Below are 27831 nucleotides of genomic sequence, written 5' to 3' on the forward strand. Positions count from 1 at the left end.
AGACGGGAACTGAAAGTTTAACTGCTGAGTCCTACACTAAGGCACTGTATGAGCACATCCACTCATGCATGAATCGTGCCATCCCAAATAGAACCAAGATGCTCTCCTCCAAAAAAAGGAAGCCAATCTGGTGGTCCCCTGCCATAAACAAACCTTACAACAAAAGAAAGAAACTGTTGCAAAAAAGAGGAAATTTCCATAATGCAAAAAATTTCCTTACCAGCCTCAGTAAGAAGCTGAGATCCCTTATAAAATCATCCAAAGCTAGTTAAGAAAATAAAATTGCCAAAGATTCCAAAGACAACCACAAGGCATTCTATAACTATGTCAAGAATCTAAATGGTAATGCTCAGATCTGCTCTGAGCCACAACAGAATGGCATTAAATATACTGATCCCAAGGTTATTGCCAATATCCTGGCAGATCGATTCAGTGCCAACTTCACCTCCCTCTCACCCCCTACACGGCCCATCTCAATACTGGAAGATTGCCAAATTCTGCTAATAATGGTGACACAGGTAAAAAACGCACTCTCTAAAGCTAAGAATACAGCATCCATGGGACCAGATGACATCCCGGGCTGTGTACTACATGAACTACAAAATGAACTGGCACTTCACGTAAGTGTCATGTTTAAACATACCCTCACCTCAGGCTTTGTGCCCACTGAGTGGCGCATAGCTACAGTTATTCCACTCCACAAGGGGGGGGATCCACTTTGGATCCCGGGAACTATGCCTCATCAGTCTGACAAGCTTGATCTGCAAGGCCATGGAACGTATTATCATGGAACTTATAAACAAAGATATTGGCAACCTTCAAACACTGGACCCCACGCAGTTTGGGTTCATGAAGGGCCAATCTTGTCTCCTGAACCTGACTGACTTCTTTGAATCAGTCTCCAGAGCCATGGATGAGAATAAGGCAGTCCGCACAACCTATCTGGGCCTCGCCAAGGCCTTTGACACCATCCCCCACTCTGGAATCATAGATGAACATACTAAGCTGGGTATTAATCCCTACATCACTCGATGGGTTGCCAACTGGCTTACTGACAGAACCCACACTGTAAAAGTAGCTGACTCCAAATCCAGCTCCAAACAAGTGACAAGTGGAGTACCTCAGGGTTCAGTCCTGGGACCGCTCTTGAAGGCATCTACTTCTCTGAAGTACAGGCCAACACTAAGGGACTCTGGCTAATAAAATTTGCAGATAACTGCAAACTGGGAGCCATTATTGAATCCCCAAATGATGTGGATACTCTACAAAAGGGCCTTACAGAAACAGATGCTTGGTGCCAGAGCCATGGGCTCAAGCTCAATGCCAAGAAATGTATAGTTATCCCCTTTGGGAAAAAACATGTACCCATGAATTACCACATAGGTGGCAGTACACTAAACACCGAAAGTGTGATAAGAGACTTAGGGACACAAGTGGACAGTGGTCTCACCTTCAATAACCACATCACCACAACAGTCAGGAAATCCTTCTATGTGGCACACCTCATCACTAAGGGCTTTTCATCCAGAAAAAAGGAGGTAATTGTTCCACTGTATTCATTCCTCATTAGACCCATCATAGAATACAACGCTCCATTTGGTATGTACCTCTCAAGGCATCTGCAACAACTGGAAAGGCTGCAGAAATACCTCACAAAAAGAATCACAGGCCTAAAGCAGATGCCCTATGCTGACCACATTAAAATACTCCAGCTATACTCTGTCGTATATCGTCTACTCAGAGGCGATCTCTGCTTACCATACAAGGCCATGTCAAACCCAGAGCTGTTGGACATGCTACACTTAAAGAAATCCCAATCCCTCAGACCCACACGCTCCAGGGATCTAAACCTTGTCATCACAGTAAATAAAACATGCTGGTGGGATAGGTTCCTGACCCAGAGACTCATCAGACTCTGGAAAAGACTGCCCATACATGTCAAGCAGAATGCCTCCTTGGCCCTCTTCAAAAGGAACCTTGACGATTGGATGGGAGAAAGGAAATTCATTCCAGGGATCACGTCAGTCACTCTGCTAGATGGGGTCCAGGGAAGTAAATAGTGTGGGAAGAAATAGCCAAGGAATTTTTATGGCTAGACTAGTATAGGCCCTAGGGCTGATAGCCTAGTGCCAACCAATGAACCTATATACCTATAATTATCTTGGAAGTAGGTAATGTCTGTGAGAATGAATGACATAATAAACATTTGCATCATGTCATTTTTGAACAAATCCCAGGACAGATATCAGAGAGATGTATAACAGTCATGGGCACCACAGAAATACACATATTGGTCATGTCATGAAGAAGACACTTAAAGGACTTAATAACTTTCCTTTCATAAGGGGTATGGCTGCCTACCTTGTAGGACAAAGCCTGAAAAGGATGACTCTCTGGTTGTGCCATAATTATTGTCTATGGGTAAGCCATTGCTGTCTGGCACACAGATGTCACTAGATTCAAACCCCTGCTTATTATACTAGACTCTCTGCAGATTTCTGTAAAGACTGTATGTGCTACAGCAGATAGCAATGAAGGCTGTCACAAATAACTGAACTGAATGCATGTATTAAGAAAGAAGTTATGAATATAAAATGAACAATCAGATTTAGTCAGAATGCTGGAAAGGAGCTACACATGTTACTGTCCCCTCACCAGTAAGCAGTACAAGAGCAATCAGTTCTGTCCTAGAACTGAACCACAGTCTATCTGTGTACATATGTTATACAAGCATGTGCTGCAGGAATAGTCACAGCATGACATGCCCCAAGTAACCATTTCACTTCCATGCAATCAAAACCTGTGATGATATATCAATATCCAGCATAAAAATGGATATGAGTAACTAGATACAATGGTGTTTAGTGTCCGTGCAGTCATATAATGTTGTCCTTTCAGGAAATGAAGAGCAAGCTTTGTGATTGGACTGATTAATGACATGTGGATGAACCACAAGCACCATGGTGAAAGTCCTAGCACAACTGCGACACTCAACCTATGCCAAATTATTTCATCAGATGTATGTATTGTAAACAATCTCTTTGAGATAAAAGGGATGGTGAAGGCCACTCCCATTGTAAATGGATGCATTATAACTGTGGTTAATGCCACGCAATTCACTGACTGTGGATGGTGAACACCTGAGCACATGACACAAAATACATGATATTACATAGGATGAAAACATCATGGTAGAAGTATCACTACAGTTGTGTCATATGTCAGTATGTGAAGGCAGCACAGCATGTTACTGCTGCAAGAGATATGTGTGCCTGTAGGGATATGTGTGCCTGTACGTGCTGTACTAAGGCAGCAGCATAAAACAATGTCATCTCAGTCACCCATGCCAGAGGATAATGTTTCCCATACATGTTATGCAAGGAAAATGTAATCACATGTAAACATTACTTTGAATAAAAGCATTGCTACATGAGAAATTATCATAGCATTTTCTAAGGATTCACCATTTATATGTGTACACAGCTGATGTGTTTGACAACGGTGTTAGTGACATGTATGTTCACAATAAGACTGATACAACATAATCTGAGCAGTAATGGCTGGATTTGAACTAAGTACCAAAAATCTCAAGCTAAGCATTGGTGCTTGAATTGCAAGTGCCACACAAGATGTTGTGGCACAACTGGGACACAGCACATTTCAATGGATGACATTACCGGTGCTTATTAGCTGGATGTTTATGCTAAAATATGGTCAAAGTAGGGATTCCAAGATGGTTGCTGATATATAGACATGCACTAACTGTTGCTCCAGTAATCTACAAATGAAATCTGCTTCCCAGCCACATCATCAAATGATCTAAAGGCTAAATCTGGACATTGTTGTATCCACCTCTTGGAATAAATACAAAAGAAATCTATAGTTTTACTCCAAAGCTGGAATATCAAGAACTTTCACTTTACCTTCTGCATCAGCATCAAGACCAAAGACAGTAACCGCATGGCTGGGCCCCTCTAGGAATAACCGCGGCCTAAAAGAAATAACCAAAGAACTACAATAAACTATTTATTTATTTTATTTATTTATTTTACATTTGTTTACCGGGCTAGTCTAACTGGATACATGTCCATTTTCAGTAGAGGCCCAGGGAGATAAGCTCCTATGTAGGACAATGAAATTAACACAATCACAACTAATAAAACTTTAGACAAAATAAAAACTATTAACAGTGTCTATTACAGGTTAACACAGTAATATTTACAGTGCAGAAATACAGGCATAATAAAGGAATGGAAATACAATCAAGGTATGTTAGAGATAGTTTAGTAAATTAGTTGGATAAGGAGGAGTTGCTGTGTGTGAGTAGACAGGGTAATAAGAGAAAAAAGAAAATTTCGAGACACATATAGACTAGTCAGGTTTGGAGCAGGGGCATAACCAGTGAGTTTTGAGGAACAATTTCAAATTATTTTTGAAGCAGGATAGTGAGGGAAGTGTGGAGAGTTCATTTGGTAGGAGATTCCAGGCTTTTCCAACTATGTTAGAGAAAAGGGAGTCACCAGCCTTATTGTTTGTTTTAGCAGTATGTATTAGAAGTTTCTGAGAAGACCTTAAGGATTCCAGGTTTTTATAGGGAGTGATTAGTGTGGAAAGAACAGGCGTTTTGGAAGATTTGTAAAGAGTGTTATGGACTATAGTTAGTTGATGGAATTTAATTAGATTTTGAAGTTCGAGCCATCCTAGTTGCTTTAAATTAAGGCAGTGATGGGTTCTAAAAGGGTTGCCTGTAGCAAATCTAGCAATGTTATTGTAGGACATTTCCAATTTGCTAAGATTATTTTTAGATATGTTAGTAAAAATAGGAGGCATAAAGAAGAGGATATTAGATGAGTGTGTGCTATAGTGGTTCGAGCTGAAGGTAGGAGAAAGGATTTTATCCTATAGAGCGAGCCTAGCTTTTTGTTGACTGTTTTTATAGTGTTGTTAATGTGGATGTCAAAGTTCAAATTATTGTCAATGGTGACACCTAATAGTTTTGTGGTTGGTTCAGGGTATATAATAGTTTTATTGGTAGAGTTTACTGAGAAGTCCATTGGGAGGGACTTTTTAGTAGGAGAGAAAAGGAGGAGTTTAGTATTTTTGGGGTTTAGGAGAAGGCATCTATGTGTGAACCATTGTGTAGATTTTTTTAAACTAAAAAATCTACAATAAACTAAAGAACAACCATTGATCAAAATGTCCAATACACAAGATCATAATAAAGAACACGATTAAAACAAAACCATCTACAATTGCTTCACCAGTAAAAGATACTGTTAACAAGAGACAAAAAAAAAGACCAAGATCCAGCAAGAACCTACTAAAATATCTTTGAGATCCAAAAATGAAACCACATACTCAGTAGATGGCATTAAAACTGCCCTCCGCCCACTTCAAAATGACATCCGAGCTTTCTCAGAAAAGCTAAACACTGTCAGATCGAACACTGAACAAACTGCAGCGAGACTAAGCATCAATGAAAAAAAAAAGGGAGGAAAACTCAGAAGATATTAAAGCTTTAAAATCTAAAATATGGAAGAATGAACAAACACCCAATGAACTACAGCTAAAAATAATCAACCTTGAAGCATGAAGCCACAGAAACAACATATTTATTAGTGGGGTGCCAGAAACCTTTGACCAAATGCAACTGAATATAATAATAAGAGAGATTGTGGAAACAACAGTAGACAAAAATATAGCCAAAGAAATGACTATCAAAACGTGCACACAGATCACTGAGGAGAAACCAAGATGAAATGGTACCAAGGAAAATCTACGTTAAAATACTGAATGCTGCATACACCTCTGCAATCCTCATGGCTGCTAAACAGAAAAGAAACATAACTTGGAGGGGTCATAAAATACATATTTCACAGGATCTCCCTCTCCCCATAATGCAAGAACATCAAGCTTTATCTCCATTTTGCTCATACCTGAAAAACAAAAAAATATGCTTCCAAATGCAATACCCTGCTAAATTTCTTTTCAGCTACAAAGACCAGAAATACCAGATACAGAACATCACAGAAGCAAAACTGGTCTTTAAAAAATTGTTCAATGAACTGCCTGAAATGAAATAACTAGGACTGAATAAGAGCTCAGATGGTACAAAACACGTTCCAGCTTAAAATCACTCTATAATAAGCAAATCTCCGACCAGAGTACAAGTACACTCATGAAAAACTCCATTAAGCCGCAAGTACAGATGACAAACTTTTCAATACCAAATCATAAAACCACAAAATGAACCCTTCCAAGAAATGTATATCCTCTAAAGAACTATAATAATCAAACCCTCTATATAAAAAGCACTTTCCTAAATCATTCAAAACTAGGCACCGGAGCAGTAAAAAATACATTTGCTATCTATAAAGATCTGGAAAAAATATTATAATCAAATATTAAGTCAAAATGTCTTTGCAAAAATCTTTAATCAACTCACCTTAAACAGAGATGGTTTTGTTTGGTATATCTGCAATTTCCTTTCTGGCTTGGGCTAACTGCCATCTCAGCGTTCGAAAGACAGGAAGCATCATGTTGTCCAGCATCACTGAAGGTTGAAGGTTAAAGGTAACTCCTCCACAGCTTTGGACCTGCAAAGCACTACTGGGATGTCACAAAGGGGATTTCATCAACAAAAACGGCTCTACAAGTTCAGAACTAATGAAACCTGCACCGGACTTTGAAAAAACCAACAGAGGAAGAAAAATAATAACCTAAAAAGTGCACACAAGCAAATATGATCCAACAAAGAAAGTGGAAATGGCAGGGAAAAAACAAGAAGAAAAAACGGTACTGTTTAAATTTCTGCAAGTATCAGTTCTATATAAAGCAAAGACAAAATAACTTAGTCTCACTATACTTACGATTTGTCCATGCTCAGTTAAAAGAAACCTCTATCTAAATCCGACATCTACAATATCTAACACACAAAAAAAAAAAACTATTCTAAAGAAACAGATACTGACTGTTGCTCTATGTGAGCTCTGTCTACTATCTGCTACAGAACTGAAGAAGAATCATCAGGAAGGTCAGAAGTTAAATACATGGCACTGATAGATGTTTTATGCCACTAATATAGAATTCTTTAAGAATTTATTTGATCTGTCTAGCTTGCTTAACAGTGTTTTAAAACAAATTAAGACAACAAACACCCTTCAAATGGATATAATCTGATACTATTCCTGTCAAAAGGCCAGAAAACATCAAACAGTTATAGCAATGGGCACCAAATCCTCTTAATAGCCTATAAGCATATTATTTTAAAGGGACAAAATAAACAAAACCCGAGTTTATTTCATAACATAATACAACTCTTGAAATGCTCACACCTACTGTTATACAGCCACAAATACCTTTCGCCACTCTCCGAAGGGAATAATTTAATATAGGAGCAAAGTTTGTGTGTCAGGAATGTCTAGCGTTGCTTGGAATAATAGGATTGTTTTATTAACTATCTCCCTACACCTGCAGTACCTCTTCACATATAAATACACACACATCAAACTCAATACTCATGTTATGTGCACACCAAAAAAAGGGAGATAAGTGGATGGGCACTCCGGTAAGAGATGTTACACTGGATGCCACCCTAAACAAACCGACCCTACCAACAATTTCTCATGTTATCATTTACCACTCTATCATTACACATATCATTAATGGTACTTTAAAAATGCATATAATCAAACTACACACAACACAAGGAAAACATGTTTAGAACAGATTTGTAGAATGTGAATGGTCTACGTGAAAAAGGAAAGCTTAACTTGGTTTTACACTTAGTATACCAAAGCAAATCTAATATTATATTCTTACAAGAAACCCACCTAAACAGCAACCAATGGGTCAAAGTAAGCTCAAGAAACTGGATTAAGCAGATTATTTCAGCAGAGGAGAGTTCTGCCTCAAAAGGCACTGCCATAATTATTAAAAAAACATTCCTGGGTGATATAACCAATAGCAAGTATGACACAAATGGTAGATGGTGTCTTTTCACTAGCTCACACCCACAACAAAAAAAAAATATTCTCTTTCTAAATGTCTACAGTCCCTGCTATAACCAGTAACTCTTTATCTACAAAATATATAATTTACTTATACATTTTCCTGATCAATCTATTATTATTGGGGGTGACTGGAATTGTCTAACTGACCCACTAAGAGATAGCTCGAACAAAAACAAGAGACAACCGATTCAAATTACCTCAGCTTTAAATGACCTTTCACAAAACTTTAACCTTATTGACCCCTACTTAACTACTGACTATGACAGATCACTTAATAAATACACTTTTTTCAGCATCACACAAAATCTGTTCGAGAATAGAGTTTTTCCTAGTCTCCTCCACTTTTTCCCAACAAATCCAAAACTTTGAACTTAACACAAAAGTAATTTCAGACAACTCTAGAATCACACTAACAAAACAGCACCATATATCTAACATACATGAACATTTTCTAAATAACTTACAATTTCCCTGTTTAGATGACAAGCAATTTAATTTATTAGCAAGCCCCCTAGCAGTGAATGAAATCAAAAAAGCAATTCAAAAATTAAAGATAAACAAATCTCCAGGCCCAGATAGATTCACTGCTACATTCTATCAAAAGTTCAGCCACATACTAACACCAGTCGTATTACAAATATATAATTACATCATAAAATACAGCTTTTCTGACAAATACTTAATTCTAAGGCAATCCTGATATTAAAACCCAATTCTGACAAACTCAACCCCCTCAACTACAGACTTATAGCCCTCATCAACTTTGACATAAACATTTTGACCTTAATTCTAACAGACTACAAAGAACCCTTGATAAAATCATCTCCCCAGAACAATTAGGATTTATGAAACAGAGGCAACTATGTGATAACACCCTTACTTTAGATACCATAATAACTCTCTTAATGAAAGATAAGCACCCAAGATATGCCCTTACAATTGATGCCACTAAGGTTTTCAAGAATGTAGACCGAGACTTTTTATTCCTAAATATGTCACATTTTAACTTTCCCCAATCTTTCATAAAAATCATTAAAACGCTATATACTAATGCCACTACCACACTATTCATAAATAGAATTCACTCCTAACTCATAAAGATAACAATTGGAACCCGGCAAGGGTGTCCCCTGTCACCTTTCCTGTTCATCTTACATCTAGAGCCACTATTGTTCCACATTTCCCAAAAGACTTATCACCACACCCACTATCTATAACACAATTGTGAAATACTCGGCTTTTGTCGACAATTTAAATATCTATTTTCAACTCCCCAACATGGATCTACATAAAATAATAACCTAAAATTGAACACTTTTCCTAAACAGCAAACTTCAAAATGAACCCGCAAAAGTCTTCTATTTTTCCTCTAAATCCATGTAACCATAAAGCAGCCTTTTTCCCCCTCAACCAATATACCTCTCAACTATAACCTAAAATAACTTGCAATTAATTTTTTCCATACATACAAGAAATTGTTTAAATCCAATCTTCATAAAACATGGGAAAAAATCAAACAAGATCTTTCAAGATGGGAAAACATTAATCTGTCACTCTTGTCCAAAGCAGCCATCATCAAAATGAACGCCCTTCCTAAAATTATATTCCAATTAAACTCTATCAGTTTAAAAATCCCCCCAAAAATGTCCACAGTAATAGAAAAAGCCCTCTCTAAATTCCTATGGTACCCCAAAACAACAAGAATCTGTTACCAAAAACTCACACTTCCAAAAGTCAAAGGAGGTATGGGTCTTTCAGATTTTAATATGTATTACCACATGATAAAAGCAAACCGATTAATCCAAATATCTGAATATGACAGTACCAAAACATTGGACCCACACCTGGGTTAAAATATGGCATAACCAACTACATTCTTTAAACATAAACCCCAAAGCTATTCCCTTCCTTTAAGAGCGCAACTTGAAAAAATGGGATATGAAAAAAACACTTCTTCCTGGCAAACTACTATTCTACACATAATCCCAAACTCAATCAAAGGATTGTGTGCTCTACTCAAATTCTACATAACCAAAACTGGGTAAACAACACTACACTTTCATGGGAAAACTTTTAAAGTATGGCAACCATATATATTACCTCCCACAAAATTGTTACTAAAAGCACAAAGAAAATAGCTTACTATCAATTATATTGGAATTCCCTACTAGACATGATTCTAATAAATAAATAAATCCTCTAAAATAAATTAAATGCCAGTAGACCAAACTAATTTTCACAATCCAATCACACATTTATCTCAAATTGTTAAGTCACTATCTATAGCAATTGATCATACACACTCCTGGGCATCCAATACTGTATATAGTGTAAATTGTATATAGTTCACAAGTCTTACCAACCTTCCATGACACTCAGACATTTTGTTTAACATACCAAATCATATACACAATAAAGCTATATAATAATCTATGTTTAGAACTATATATTTTTCTCAATGGGGGCAATTCGCCTACACTAACAAAAGAGTGTCTATAATTTCTGTTTACCGATTGTATTCATGACAAGCTTGTGTTTATCTACTTTTTTTTCTATCCTTTTGTTGTATGTAGTAATTTTCTTTTGTACTGATGCATTGTAAAAGCAAAGAATTAAAAAACAATAAAAATTAATATTGAAAAAAAAAATGTGGTCAAAGTGACAACAATGCTGTACAGCTACACTTCTAAAGTGCACAACAACACTGTACAGCTATGAATCTACTTCAGAAGCTCAAAAATTCAAAACCTCGAACTTAAAATGGCCGAGACCATAAGATCAAAGTTTTGAAACATTGAAAATTTAATTAAAAATAATAAAAACAAAACCTTTTTTACATTTCTGCAGGGGGCAAGCCTCCTCTGCACCTCCACACCCCTTGATAATTAAATATACCAAATCTGAGATCGCACTACAATGAGGAAAACAGTAAATATCCTGTTCTGTGCTGTACATTGATCTCCATTCAAAATGTTTGAAGTTTCAAAACTTCGATCTTATGGTCTCACCCTTTTGAACTTTTGAAACTTTGAGCTTTTGAAAGGGATCCACAGCTACACATTTTATATATATATATATATATATATATATATATATACATACACACACACACACACACACACACACACACACACACACACACACAGAGAGAGAGAGAGAGAGAGAGAGATGTATTTGAAAAGTATTGTTCACAGTATGAAGGTGAAACACACTCAAAGCTGACCTCAAACATCCTACATATGTAGTTACACAATGTAGAAAACAAAGTGTCAAAGTTACACTTCACAGAAAGATTTGCACAATTGTGACATACTGCAGCTATAAAAGCATTGTTTAATCATTGTGTGGCCAAAATGTGATTTTTCCTGAGGATATTTGGATGTACTAGTGTAACAGTGTGCCACTGTAAATCCAGCTCATAAATAGAAATCTACACAGTTGACAATAATCAAAGTCACACTATTTAAGTGGTGATGGACTCAAACTACCTACCTATGCACTTACACTATCTGTCCAATATATTATCAGAATCCAATGCCACAGGAGAATACTATGTCCAAGGGAAGCATGCAGCATCAGTGAAGGGATGATATTAGCAGTGTATTGCCCAGGAGATGTGTCTGGTAAAATTACTTCTACACCCATCTGGGTTGTAAAGGTTGGCACTGCAAATGTGTGTAAGCCAGTTATGAATTAATTTGCAGTCACACACACACTTGTAGTAGTTAAGCACTATTGTAATTGAATCTCCTACATTTCTGTTTACACATTCTAGAGAAACATCTAAGAACTGCAAGCACCACAGTAGAAATTTGACATTTAAGTTGCAACTGTTCACTTTATAAAGAATGACCTCATCAGTGTGTTGCACCACGGGTGTAGGGGGATAATCTAATTTTGTATTCATTTTCACTTTTTGCTGCACCACAAACACCTGATATTTGAAAAATGGAGACATCCACCTCCTCATCACTTACAATTTTGCATCACTCTCTCTCTAAAAACATGAACTAGATTATTTTTTTCAATTTATGAGACTGCTATGGGAAGCATTAATTTAGACAGCTGTGGACATAGTATGACCTAAAAAGCCATGGTTTCTTTAAGTAATGGATAGAAATTTGGACTCAGTGGAGTATAAACAGTATGCCTAACTATACTCATGTGTTACAAAGAAGTTGTGGTTGTGAAAGGTGGGATAAGGAGATGATGGAGTAATCTAGTAGTTTAAAATGTTTATCTAGACTAGATGTTGAATGAGTGCATGCTTACCTAAATGTAAATACCCCCACTCACACACACAACTTCCATGTATTGAACACCGAACATCCTACCTATATAGCTGCACAATGTAGAAAGCATTCTATCAATTGCAAGCACCACAAGAGATGTTTGACACTTAAGGGGAGAGAGTGTACTTTTGTCAGAATGACCTCATCAGTTTCAGGGATGATGTTTGAGTAAAAAAGTGGAAGAAGGGAGTTGTGTGCACATTTAAATACATTTTGTTCAGGAGACATGGATAGAGCACCACACACATACAATCACAAATCTTTTTATATTGTGCATCATACCTCCTAACTGATCTAGTCAAACAATCTACAGATCATTGTCTTGATTGCAAGTGCCACAGGAGAAATCTGACAGGTAGAGAGAATACACTTTTGTTAGAATGTACTAATCAGTGTGTTTTAGAAAAATAGTGGGTAAGGAAGATAAGTGCATATTTAAATGCATTCTTTTCAGGGGAAATGGATATAGTACCAAGCATTGCAGCCACACACAAATTTCCCATCTTGAACTTCCTACTTATTTAGGTTACAGACTCTACAGAGTGATGTATTAGTCATAAGTGTTTATATAAGGGAGGCTGACGTCCCTTATATAAAAGACTATTCTGATGAACGATCAAACTACACATCCCCCGCTTAAAATAATGGACCACAATGTAACCATTGATAAAGACATTAAAAAATAAAACTAATAATAACAAAGTAGCACTAAACCATTTTAACAATCAAAAAACGAAGAAAGAAACAATCCCCATAAAATAGCTAAAAAGGTGGTCATTCCCAAGGGGATTAAATCAATCTAAGAAGTTTCACCTGGTTTTATTTTTTAATGTCTTTATCAATGGTTACATTGTGGTCCATTATTTTAAGCGGGGGATGCGTAGTTTGATCGTTCATCAGAATAGTCTTTTATATAAGGGACGTCAGCCTCCTAGTACCGGCCGCTACACACAATATACAATCAATATATAATATATAACTTACTTTTTTTTTTTTTACTACTAATATTGCTACTATTATCAGATGGTTATGATAACAACATAACAATGTTAAGCACACATTTCCAAGGTATACTCATAGATGTATTTTGTATATTTTATATCAACTCATGGTTTGTAGTCTTCCATCGAGTTGTGTTACCATCTGAATGGCATTTTGATTTATTTACATGGCTTTTTTAAAACAGGCGCTACACACATATACTTTTCCTGGGTTTACCACTTGTGTGTTTATAGTGTCTACCAGGTATTTAAGATTGTATACATGCTATGTTGGTGGCGTAAATTTAGAGTATTAGTTCGATTACAAATATTCAGGGCTGGTCATGTTGATCTTATACAAACGGTGATGCACAGTTTTTCTGTGGTTAAGTTTTTTAAGTGCATTGATGTGCAATTTTCAGGTGTGTCCACAAGGGGGAGTGTTTGAGTGGAGCTATGAGGCTTAAATAATGGGACAGATATATTGTTCTTTGTTTTTAGTTTGCTTGCTGAAGAAGTTGGTGCAGAGCGCCAACGAAAAGCTTGGTTTTAAGCTTAATAAAATTCCTGTTTGGTATTTTCGTTTATTGGCGTTCTTTACAGACATTTTTTGGATTATTAGGAGTCCTGAATATAACCTCTGGATTACTAGGAGCTTTTTAGAGGTGCAGCGACCTGCAACGGTGGTAAGTTTCACATTATGGGATGCCCTAGGCATTTGCTGTTGTACAACAGCGGATTAGCAATCAAACCTTCCTGCAACTTCATATCGGGATGATTGCACACCTGTATTGTTTCATACTTGCACTATGCGCATTGCTGGGACAAGCATCCAAGTCATACATTGGACAGTGCACTGCAGAATAACAGTGTTGGATTATGTGAGAATAGGTTAACCAAACTTATAATGCAGTTGCCAAGTAAAAACACTGTAGAGCAGACATACATTAAACAATTGAATTAATTGAATCAAAATCATTATGAATTCAAGGTCACCTGTTGACGAAAGTAATAGAGACATAAAAATGTTTTGCAACCTAAAACAAGAATTATTTGATTTTATTTTTTGTCACTCTTTGAGCACAACACCACCAAGCTGAATTGCACTGCTAATAGCAAAGTGTTAGCACATGTGTAATAATATCATGAAGTGTTGAACTTAGAATGGAAATTAGCAGTAATCTATGTTGCTCTGTGCTGACTTTCACACAAAGATCTGTACAAGATAGGCTGTAGAATAGGGAGCAGGCACATTAATACAGCAGCAGGATGTATTAAGAAAAGATGTAGTCGACATTTACAGCCACATTGCGAAACATTTTTTCAACCATCTGCATTTGAACCTTAAGAGCATTCAAGAAAAGCATTTATACCTGAGTATTATCTAAGCACATCATGCAGGAAATCATACTTTCGAGAGTTAATATCTAACACCACATTTCAGCAAATATGAATGCATGTGTTCATCTTCATTATCCTACTGACCCCTGTAATCTGTATATCAAACATGTCAGCTTGTTGAAAAGTAGCTTAGCACAGCAGCATGAAATGTGATAGGTAATGCAGAAAAAGGCAATAAAATCACAAGATATTGCCATATGCTATGTACTTCCAGTTAGCCTTAGTTGCATTTGTTGCCCAGCACCAGATGTTGTGCAAATGCAGAGGTGAAAGAATAATAACACAGAAGGGAGAATATACATTGACAAAGTGAGATAGAGGCAGGGACAAAGTAACTTATAACAGAAGGGTAATGGTGGCTAATAACAATATGTAGCCAACAGGTACTCATAAAATAGTGTAACAAAAGCAGTCAATAACATTTAGTTAAAAGCTGGGTTAAAACCCTTGAAACTAGTCAAAAATCATTCTATACATGTGAACATTAGCTCATTATCACACAAAGGAATTACTTATTCACAGCAATAAAATAACTAATTAAAAGTGAAGCCTTTTCCATGAGACATTTTTGGCCATATGTGTTGTGTATGAATCATTTTTTTTTTTACCATATTAAATGCTCAAAAATGGGGTTGATGGGAAAGTGGTAAAAATGGATCAGCAAGCATAGGGTAGCCCACAAGGGAAAGAATAAATGGAGTTGATAGAGGGTTGTGGGAGAACACCATCGCTATCCACGTCTTCATAACATAAATGAACAATTGTCCACATAATTTCATTACTTTTCAGAGTTGCCATACCAATAGTGGATGACAATAACAGAATGATGTGATATGGCAGGTTGGATCAGATCAATTAATCAATTTGTGCCAAGATGATACCTAGGCAAGGTGGAGAGCTATGTATGGGGCACATTTTTTTCTTTATGGTGCAGGTGCCAATTTTTTATTCTTTTTTGGGAAAGACGGGAACATTGGGCAAATGTACTAAGGAATGACTTAGGAATGAGAGGGTTAGGTAGTGATGGTAGGTTAGGAAGCATACACAGACATACAGGTCATACAAGACACAAAAGGATGGTGATGGAGATAAAAGGTTGGGGACATCATGACTGAGAATAGGTAGGGGACATCAGAGATGCTCCACATCCAGCTCGAGAACAGTGAGAATCTAGTCCTCACCTTCAGAACTGTTATCACTGTCTCCTTCAGCAGATCCTTGGGTAACTGCCAGACATGGCATCATCTTTAAAATCCAATGCAAGACCTTTTCAACACTGCCAATATGTGTACAGAGAGCCCTCTCCATTATATCCTCCATCAACTGTGTCAGCTCCTGTTGGGTGACAAAGTCTCCATCTCCACCAGTACTGCTTCCAGAGGGTACCACTGCACCAGCAGTTTGGGCAGAACTATCTGACACAGTTAGAACAGTTAAGGCAGGGTTTGTAGAGGCCACACTGACAGACTGTGAACCTGAAGTGCTGGGCATCTGTGCTGCCATCTGTGAAGGTATAGAAAGCCATGCCACAGTGGTTGGTATAATTCTCAGTGCTTTTGAACATTCATTTTCAGCAGCAAGTTATACAAACAGCAGAATGTTAATAAGTTATAACCGTCCCCTAAAAAATTTAAATAGAGAGAGAAAAAGGTTGGGGAAGACAAACAAAATAGATAATTAGATACATGGCATGTCACATTACTTTAGTTTTTCAATAAATGTTAGTGATACATAACAAATTATGATAATTTACTATTGTAAACCTTTGCCATATCCATTCATGATGAAAAGGTATTTATGTGTCATAAAATAAATAAATCTCATGGGGGTTATATCACATTGTCAAACTCTTAAAAGTTTGAATATCATATGGTCGACACCATATGATCGAACTTTTAAAAGTCTGAATGTTTCAACAGAGATCTCCATACAATGCAGAATGGGAAGATTTCCCTTTTCTGCACTGTAGTGCGATCTCAGAGTTGGTATATTTAAAGAGCGGGGGATGTGGGGGCACAGGCAGGAAACTGTTCAGGTAGTTTTTTTCTTTGGTTTATTTATTTTTTTATTACATTTTTGAACTTTTAAAAGTTTGATCATATTGTCGATTATGTAATATAGACGCATCTCATGGATATGGCATAACAAAGCGCAGCCTTTATTTCCCTATGATGGAGAGGAAATACACATTGAAATTTAATAATTGCAATTCCCATAATTTTAATTCTTCCTGACATGTTATGTATGTTAATATTTTATAGTTCCAGTAATAAAAAGTATTTGCTGCTTCTTTTTACTGAACCCACACACAATTAAGTTGCTTCTCTCACTGACTATTGCAAGCAGAAAGAGTTATTGGGGAGGGCATGCATGCTTGAGGTGAAGGTTGAGGCATGCCTGCTCAAGATCCTAGTGCTTCAGGGAATGAAAATAAATGTCTTGCTTGAATTTGGACCTGAGTCATACTTAACCCATGCCTTTCTGAGGTGAGTTAATCACTCCTCGCTCCCGGTGCACCTCATAGTTTGCAGCTTTCTCATCTACAGCTGTACAGTACAAAAAGTATGTATATATGAAAGCATAATGGGTATCTGCATTGGCTGGCTAGATTGTTAATGCCATGTCATAGACAGGTTACAGGTCAGTATACTTATATAGCTTAAGGATGTTTACAGTCCCAAATTCAGCTTCTCATTAGCTTAGGAAGTCCAGCTAGTGCTTCTTAAGGTCACTATAGTGATGACAACATAGATTCCCAAATGTGTGGCATGCCTGTTGCATTAGAGACAGCCTTAGCTAAGTTATTACAAGCCTCAGCCTTATACTAAGACCCAGTATAACCCCCCCCCCCTGCAGCAGCCTGCAGTTGTAGTGCTTCAGAAGGAGTGCCACAAATATCCTGGACTCCTCAACACCCCATCTTCCAAGTAATGGGTTATGCACATAAGCTTACCAACTGCATTTCTGCACTTGAAAGCAAATGAACTCCTTGGCAAACCCATTGGCACTACTTACATCTCATAGCAGTAAAGGTGTGAAACATGGCATTAAGCTTTCCCATGGGTGATGTTTAACCTATTGAAACAGGTTCCAATGCTCAGCAAGGGAAGGCTTAATAGAAAGGCATTTACTCCTTGCAGTGTGGAAGGAGAAAAATGATTAATTGTGTTAATTGTGACATATTGTGATGTTAGACTTACACAATTTGTTGTACCAGCTGGAAATCAAATCCATGAGATAAAGCATGGAAACATTTAAACTTAGTTTATTATTTGACATCTTCACAGGAGAACAACTTTTCAAGCATATAAATTAGAATTATACTAATTTAGGAATGAATGGAGTTACACCCCAGAGAGACCTGTATGTCTGTGATTTTAATTAGTATTGGAAGTTAGTGGGGGCTGGTGACTTCAAATCAAAAGGGGGCTGCAGGAGACAGTTGAATTGGTGGGGCCAATGGGAAGTGGTGGAGTCAACTAGAAAGGGTGGAGCTATGCTCAAAACCATAAAAACTGGGACTTTAATTAAATATGCTGCCCTGGGTGCCAAACCATCATTATGACAGTCCAATCAAGACAAAATGAAGTGTAGAAGAAAAATATTTCTGTGCATTGGCTACATGACAGCTTACTTAATATCTAGATGGAAACAAAAAGGTTGTGAGGCACGAAAAAATAAATTACTTTTTAAATACATTACTGGAATGATAGTCAAAATCAAGAATAAAAAAAGCAAGCAGCACTCAACTCAGGCCACTTCTCCTTGCACTGCAGTTCTAATTATAATTTATATTCAGCTTTATAAAAGTACCAAGTAACATACTGAAAATAGCAATCTCTGTGATACCCACACTTGTAAAAATGTTTCTTATCCAAAAAAGTCCTGCTGCCTGACAACTATCTACTTGTTTCATGGGGAAAACAAGATCAAAGTAAAAAATGAAAAGCAAACAAGAAACATTTATTCATTTATTTTACATTTGTTAACTGGGAAAGTCCGACTGAAGACATATCCATTTTCAGTGGAGGCCTGGGGAGAAAAGCTCCAATAACATGTCATAAAGAAATTACACAAGAATATCATACAGATATATAGATTCCATAGAAATATAAGTTATGTATAGATTAACAATTTCTTTAGTAAAGTCAGCATACAGCATTCTAGTAGTAGGGTTTATATAGAATATAAAATATAAACACAAGAACATTTTTTTGTCTTTCTAAATTATGAGTACGCTCAATATTTTGTTACAGAAATAGCCAGTGATTATTAAGCTTTACATTGAAAGGAATTAGGGGACCTTTAGTAGAATCCTTGAACATGGTATTGGTGCAAATTAACCTGGGGAGTAACATGGGCAAAGCCAAATGTTTGAGAAGTGTGTTCTCAGGACATTCTTAAATTGAACAGTGGAGGTAGTGGAGGTTATTTGGCTAGGTAATGAGTTCCAGATTTTGGCAATAGTGCAGGCAAACAGAGATTTGCCACCATCATTTTTGTGTCTAATAACACTTATTGGGTTCTGAGAACTAGATCATAAGGCAAGATAAATTGCTTAAAGATTACTGCACAGGTTATGGACCACACATGATAGATTGGCATTCTGTTTAGTTTACTGGCAAAGCCTGCAAAGATGATTGCAAGTCTCTAACAAATGTAGTGAGCTTCTAAAAATACTGTACCCTGTCCTTTATTACAAATACTGTCATATGCATTTCAATACCCAAGGCTTATATGTCATCTAGTTATGTAAATATTCTCTGCATGGCAACAACAAAAAGGCTTTCGATGTTGCTTCTTACAATCTCAGACAAACTTACCTGATGGTCATTAAAGCATTGCTACTTAAACACAGAGCAACAGGCAATGCAACAACATGCATTTTCTCATTAATAAGAAGCATAAATCAACAGTATAAAAATATGACAGGAAACCAGAACATTCTGCAAAATCAAGGACAGATGAACAGCCACTGTAGTACTTGTGTCTACCTTGGATGAGGGATAATCTGCACACTTACACTGCATAACTGTTCCTTGCCTTGCTTGGACACATCCAGAGTCACTACGTGGGGGAGTGGGTTGCAACAAATGTGTCACAATTTGAAATGTCTCTGGCTGATGGTGATGGCCTTGACACATCTGTCATACCTCTCAACTTCAGAGCAAGAAATCTGGACAAAGCCATAAATAGAAGTGGGAGAATGGCCCCAAAATAAGGACAATTTTTAAATATTGCTTTTATAAACTTAGAAAGATAATAGAATAGTAGGTCTTGCATTAGTATGAATTTTCTGAAGGGTATGAAATCTGAAACTTAAATGTTTGTCATTATTTCCTAACTTTAATCTTTAATGATTTGGCACTAATTTGCCAGAAAACCACAATTTTATGAAAAATGGACAAAAAATGTGATGCAAAAATGTGAAACAGCCACACAATACAGCTGGGAACCTGTCAAAGAAGGGCACTTTGCTATTAATACTGTTAACTTGAGCAGCTGACAAACTAAGAGACTCTACATGCATTTCTGAAATAAAAGTAATCTATAACTCTGATCATTACAATTATTTCTTAATTGTAAACCCTCCACATTTTCTTCCAAAATTGCCATTTTGTGGAAAGATTATTAGGGGGAGAGCAACATTTTGAGCCAAAGTCAGGGACACTTGAGAGATTTGGATATACCTAATACTATAAAGCGATTTATTTGCACATACCTCTCAACCTCTTAATGCAGGAAATCTGGACAAATGCCAAATATATTGGGAGAACATACAGACAGTACAAAAATTGCTGTTGTAAAGACAGTTGATAGAATAACAGGTCTTACTTTAGTATGCATTTTTCTCAAGGGTATGAAGTCTGAAACTCAATGCCTGTCATTTAGTGACTTCATTCCTAAAGGAGTTGCCAGAAAACCACACATTTTATGAAGAACAAAACAAAAAGAAGAAGGAAAAATCTATTCATTCTGTGAAAATCTGGACAGTTGAGAGGTATATTTCAGCCGGGGCTGTCTTTGAGTTTGCCGCCTTTCCCCCCCTCACAAAATCATGGTTGAATGGGGACTCCCTGCAGCCATTCCAATGTCCCATTACTTGGCTATTTCACCTAATTTATCATAAACACTGTAATGTGTTTACTGCTTTACGCCTACAATGATTTGGATTTCATTTAAAAGTTTTATTTTACATTTTACAGCATAAGCACTAATAGACATCTGCTAAACAAAGCAGTGCAATTTCACAATGAAAATAGACAGCATTAAAACTTATCTGGCCTTGAAACTCACATTCATTGAAACAGCATTGAAACCCACATTCAAAGAAAATACATCTGACCAGTGGCAGATAAAGATTAACTTTGGGCTGTTTTCAAATCATAGGCCCCTTGCACACAAAACATACATGTGTTCTTTGATACACCTTCCTGACTGTATTAAATTATATTCCTTGTATAATAGACTACAGTTGTTAGAGGGCATTTTAAATTTATTGTTTTGAACATTTTTCCAGTAAACAATGAAACAAAATGCATGCACCAATAATGACAAAACTGCCCAATTCCAAATATTTCCATCATAAAATTTTACTCAAACTTCTACAATCCACCAATATCAGTAAATGTGCACAATCTCTGCAGAAGTAAAAGTCATCTAAATAATTTCACATTAAAGAGATCTGTAACTAATGAAGAGGTTGCTGCTAGCAAACAACTTTATATTTCATTGTTTCATCTACAAATAAAGTGTCTGTTGCCCTTGAGGAATAAATTGCCTATGTTACATTAAAGAAATGATGAGCTAGCAATATTGCAATAGAGAATGGATGGCAAACTGATAACAGGCTGATAGTTACTAGGTATCGCTGCCAAAGAGGACATTCTCAGGAATGCAGCATCCACTCCGTTTAAAAGTGCAACACAGTACAGTATCAGCAATGCATCTACATACTGTGGGAGTAGAACCCGAATCCTTCTGCATCAAAAGCAAGTACACTGCCTGCTGTGCTATTAACAATGCAAGCAGACTCAGTATAAGCAGCACTAAACTTATCTTCCCCTGAAGCTCTTACCTCCTTGTAAAATCCACTCGACACTCAACTATAACTTTTAACTTTGCAGCACATGAGCACAAGAAATCTGGAAAAAGCCAAAATTTATAGGGGGGGGGTACAAAATCCCAAAATCCAGGGACACATTTTAAACTTTGCTTGCATAACCTGGGAAAGTTGCTAGAATAAAATGTGCTACCACCATGAATTTCACTGCCAAGTCTTGAACCAGGATCCTGTGCACTACAGTCAGACTAACATACCCCTATGCCAAGTCAGCTGTTTCATGAAAGACAGGAAGACTGAAACTTAAATGGCTATCATTTAGTAAATTCAGTTCTCACTGTAGCTCTCAACCTCTTAGCACAAAACACCTGGACAAATCCAATAATGGGGGAATACAGCCCCCAAACATATTAATTTAATTCAGTTCTCGCCATAGCTCTCAACCTCTTAGAACAAAAAAAACCTGTACAAAGCCAATAATAAGGAAATACAGTCCCAAAAACAGGGAGACATTTCAAATATTGATCTTATAAACTTAGAAAATTGCTAGAATAAAATGTTTTGTGGCTTTTACTGGTTAAAAGTTGCCACAGCAGAACTCTGATCTGCTCATGACTGGCAGTGAATTTTTATAGTGTTGAGTTGCCAGCCTGGCACTCAACCTTCAAAGAAGGCACACACACACATGCACACACCTACCTGCATGTCTTTAAAGGTCATATCAACTGCAGAAAGGACATGCAGACTCCACACAGAAGGCAGTCTATCTGAAAATTGAACTGGAGAACCTCTTGCTGTGAGGCAACAATGCTAACCACTGAACAAGCACAGCTGTTGTCTGAAATTTAAATGTGTGAAAATCCAGAAAACCACAGATTTTATGAGGGACAGAACAAAAATATAAGGCAAAAATCTGAATGCTTTTGTGGTGGTGGTTAGGGAATTCAGGTTCTTGCTACATGTACCCAAGTTTGAGGGTTTGAACCTAAATTACTCTCTCTGGCCACCAGTTCTAGTTAACTGGGGTATTTCACACACACACACACACACACACACACACACACACACACACACACACACAATTTTTTCCTAACTTTTTTACTATGCACTGTTTATACCCACACACACACACACACACACACACACACACACACACACACACCACAGAAAAAAGTGTGCTCCCTATGCTTACACACCAGTACATGAAAGTATGCTCCAAATGAGGGGAACCTCCATAAGCCAGTAGCTAAGGTCACTGTCCTGACACTTCCTAATAAGCCAGTAGCGGAACCAGTATTCTGATGAAGAGTTGAACCTCCTCCATAAGCCAGTAGCAGATAATTCCTTTGTCCACAGTTCCCCATTAAGCAGCTAAGCCAGCCAGTTGAATAATCTCACAAGTTCTCAATTAAGCACCAGAATGTCGACCGAGTATGCCTTCCAATGCACTGACTGCAGACCTCGCAGTCTGATCTCCTTCCAGTCTATGCGGTTGTAACGACATAGACTTTTGGGGCATTTGTAGCCTGCTACCATCTTCCAAATCCAGACTGGTTAAACAGCAGTCCAGATTCAAATTTGCATGCACAAATTTCCAGGGAGTTTTCTATTTTGGCATGTTCTGGGAGTTCTGGAATTTTTTAGTTTGATTTTTCAACTGGGGGGGCTGCAGTCCTGCAGTTCTATAGCATGAGCTGCCACTGTTGGAAATATATTCCTAAGTAAAAGTCATTATTTACTTCAGATGGATGCAGTTGAATGAGCTGTGTAATACAGGTTTTGGTATGTTATGTGCATACTTTACAAGACAAAACTGTCCAAAAATTATAGTTTGGATATGTGATGAGTCATGATGATTATAACACAATTATTGTGTTCATCATACAAAAGTAAGTGAATTTTATATTAAATGTCATCATTGTCTTGTTTAAGAAATTGGGCACACATTATGTGTGGTTATATATGAAAAGTAATGATATATGCTAAATGAAAAAGTTTACTTATGCAAATATTACTGATACATTGCTTTCAAGAAACACATTAACAGAATACTTTTTCTTTATTGTTCTAATTGAAATGTTGTGACAATTAGGATTCTTGCACCCATTGTAAAGGTATATTTTATCTGGATTCAAATCCTTAACCAGCTGTGTTTTTTATCTAAGCTCAATGTACTTGCACCTTGTGCCACAAAGGCAGGTATGGAACAGGTGGAATTTCTCCACTCACAAGTGTCCAGAGCAGTGAGGAAAGTGTTCCATTGCTTGGGGTGATTGCTCTACATAAGGCAGCCTAAACTAAATTTTTTCACTTTTTTCCTTAGGTAGTGAACTGTGTTTGCAGGCTGGCAAGTGGAGAGCAAATGCAAACCTAAATGAATAAAAAAAATGACATATTGTAAATAATTGCAGTGTGGTCTCTAAACAGGATTCAAACAATGATTAATGTACCTTCCTTATCTCAGTTCACATCAGTTACACTTTGTGCCGCAGAACTGGATATCTGTCATATGCATCCTCTGCAGTAAGTACTGTTCATGGTGTTGAGGGCCACACAATGATACTAGGCATATTTGCTCTACAAAGAGCAGCCTAAACTAAATTTCTCACTTTTATCTTCAGCGGTGAACCATATTTTGCATGCCCCCCAGAGGAGAACAAGTGCAAATTATCATGTCTAAAAAAAATTTAAAAGATTACATATTGCAAATAATTGCAATGTATCTCTAAACAAGAGTCAAACGATGCTTCATGTGCCTTTTTCTCTCAGTTCACTTCAGTTCCACCTTGTGACACAGAACTGGACATCTGTCATTCTCTGCAGTAAGTACTATCCATGGTGCGTACGGACGTATAATTATGTCAGGCACATTTGCTATATATAAGGCAGCCTAACTAAATTTTTTTACTTATTTCTTTAGATAGGGAACTGTGTTTGCACACTGTTAAGTGGAGAACAAATGAAAAAAATATATGTATATATATATATATATATATATATATATATATATATAGAGAGAGAGAGAGAGAGAGAAAAGTTGACAGTAAGTTAAATGCAATAAATGAGTATATGTAGCAATGACCAAGGCAAGAAGTGCATTCAAGTGACACATTCATCCACCTGACTTCTCATTGCAACATCAGAAATGTCCTTTGTGGAACACATTATCAGACTTACAGTTAATGAAAAATAATATGAACGTGAACAGACATAAGCTCACATGCTGTTAGCAATAGTTATAAGTTGCTTTTTAAACACCACAATAGTATCACAAAATGTTATTAAAAATGTATTCAGACCTCCCTCTGTAAAATTATTAGTCATGTGGATTAAAATCATATACCAGCTGTCCTTTTTATTTAAGCTCACTGCATGTCTACCTTGTACCACAGAGAAAGATACCTGATAGGTATATTTTCTTCAATGAGAACAATACAAAGTGCTGACAGCCCTGCAATGCCACTGGGCCAGTTTGTGCTACATAAGGCAGCTTAAACTACATTTTTCACTTTTTTCCTTAAGCTTTGGAAGTTATTTTTGCACTGCCAAGCAGTACACAAATGTGGAAGGCAATATTTATCAAAAGCATTCCAACAACTTTTTGAGAATAACCATTTGAAGACACATGGAATTATTCAGTGTATAATCTAACAATGAGCAAAGTTCTTACTGCATTACAAATATACATTCAGCCTTTTCACACATCTTTGTCACATCAGTACTATGATGTATGTCTCACAATATCAGGACTGTAGTTAATGTCATGAGAATGGAGAGGGGCACAGACAACAGCATTTCATTTTTCACACAGCACACACACTCAATATTGACACAATTTAAATGGACTTATATATCTATCACTTTTAAATCATACTTACCTTACTTGAGTTTCTCACATCAGCACATTCAGACATCAGAATGAGTGCCCAGATTTAGTATGATCTCCCTCAGTAAAATGATCTGTGAACAGGTTTCAAACCCTGCATGAACTGTACTGTTTTCTTAAGCTCAATATGTTTGCAATTTATGCCACAGCGAGATGAATGTGACTTTGATAGCTGATTGTTCCTGCTCAGGGTAATCATAGACAGTTGCAAGCCATTAGCAAGGAACACTTCTCCCCTTGCATTGCTAGGCTGTGCGCATATAATTCTGCAGGTCATCACACTATGTTTACATTTCCTACACTTAGTGCAGTTTTTGGTATCCAGCAATGCTAATGATTTGACACCTCATTTTCATACTCACAGAGCTGATTCTGCATTATATAAAGGTAATTGTATAGCTAATGTCCTTGTATCATACTGTGGAGACTGGATTCAGAGAGAGAGAAATTGGTACTGCTGAAAAAAACCAAATATTTTGGATAATTATCTATTTTACACTCTTGCATTGTCAAGGTATGTTGCTATTTCTTACATAAAGCTTTAAGTTTAACATTAAAAGGTTAATTGCACTGACCAATGAAAAATGATTTTTTATCTTAGTTGCTTTTTCTTTATCCCTTACTTTTGGTATAGTCATGTCTGCATTACACAAAAAGTATGCCACAGAATGCTACATGACCTATATAGTTGATGTTTGCAGTTATTATATATAAGTGTATTATAACTGTGCAGAAAAATCTGTTATCTGTTATCAGAAAAAATGTCTTCTGTTTATGGAATTCTACCTGATTGCCCTCCACAGCAGTGGAAATTGCATGTGCAACATCAAAATGAGTTGAGTTTACATTTCTAATCTTATATTTTAATTGTTATTGTTAATGCTGCAAAGTATTACAGAGTTAAACCTGTATTACCTGCATTACAGAATTGTTATAGATCACTGATGCTATTTAATTTAGATTTTTTTGGGGGGAGGGAGTGTCCTAATGTGTGCATAGTTAAAGTGACCATTAAGTTTTAAATTCTTGTGTACATGTTGGATGAATGCACTCTAACATAATTGAGTTCACAGTCATCCTGTCTGTGTACTATACATGTAATTATGTGTGTCTGTCTTTTATTTCTTATCATGCAGGACATTGTCACTCAAAAGAAATCTGTACCACATAAACCACCATACACTGATGCAGAAAATGAAGACATTAGCCAGGCTTTACTTCACAATCATTTTTTTTTCTGTTAGGGAGTGGTAGAGGTGACCAATGTGGCTGGGACAGAATATGGCAGCAGGTGGCTGATGACACTGATGCTGTTGAAGGTCATCAGATAACTTAATCCCAGGTAGGACACTGGGCAAGTGGTGAAATCTGCCCACCATAGAGTGGCTGCAATTGCCTGGGAATAGGTGGCTGTGAAGGGGGTGTTCCTGCTACTGAACCACCACTAAATGAAACAGAGGAGTAACTGTCCACTCTCAGAGATCCAGATAGCTTGGCAGAGGATTCGCACAGAATGATGTCAGTCCAGATGTGGACAACAGACCTGGAGTGTCACAAGCAACCAGGTACGCAAAATGCAAGTGTCATTGTTATATCTTTAAATACACATATCTTAGATGTCTGATATATATATATATATATATATATATATATATATATATATATATACACACACACACACACACACACACATATATATATATATATATATATATATATAGAGAGAGAGAGAGAGAGAGATTTATATATATATATATATATATATATATATATATATAGAGAGAGAGAGATTTATATATATATATATATATATATATATGTGTGTATAGAGAGAGAGAGTGAATGTGAGGGAGTGCCAGCAATAACATTGGATCAGATTACAGTCATAGAGACATAGTGGAAGATGCTTTGGATGGGCTGGGAATCCAACTGTCCACTACATTTATGTATGAGAACATTTTTATTCTGAACTTTTGAAAGGAATAGTTCTCACTTTTGTATTGCAGGCTGTCAGCCCACCTGCATATGGTAAGCACATATTTGGTTATTGTTATTACTGTATATGAGATAAATTCAGGTTTAAATGAGAGTAACATTTGTGTTGCTTTAGCATCTGTTAGAGTTAAACATACCCTTCATAAGGAAAATATGTGAACGATTTTATTCTTTCTTTTTTCTGTTTGTTGTGTTTATTGCA

Source organism: Protopterus annectens, chromosome 1.part0, assembly GCF_019279795.1.
Source record: "Protopterus annectens isolate FY-2018-M chromosome 1.part0, PAN1.0, whole genome shotgun sequence".
NCBI classification, from domain to species: Eukaryota; Metazoa; Chordata; order Ceratodontiformes; family Protopteridae; genus Protopterus; species Protopterus annectens.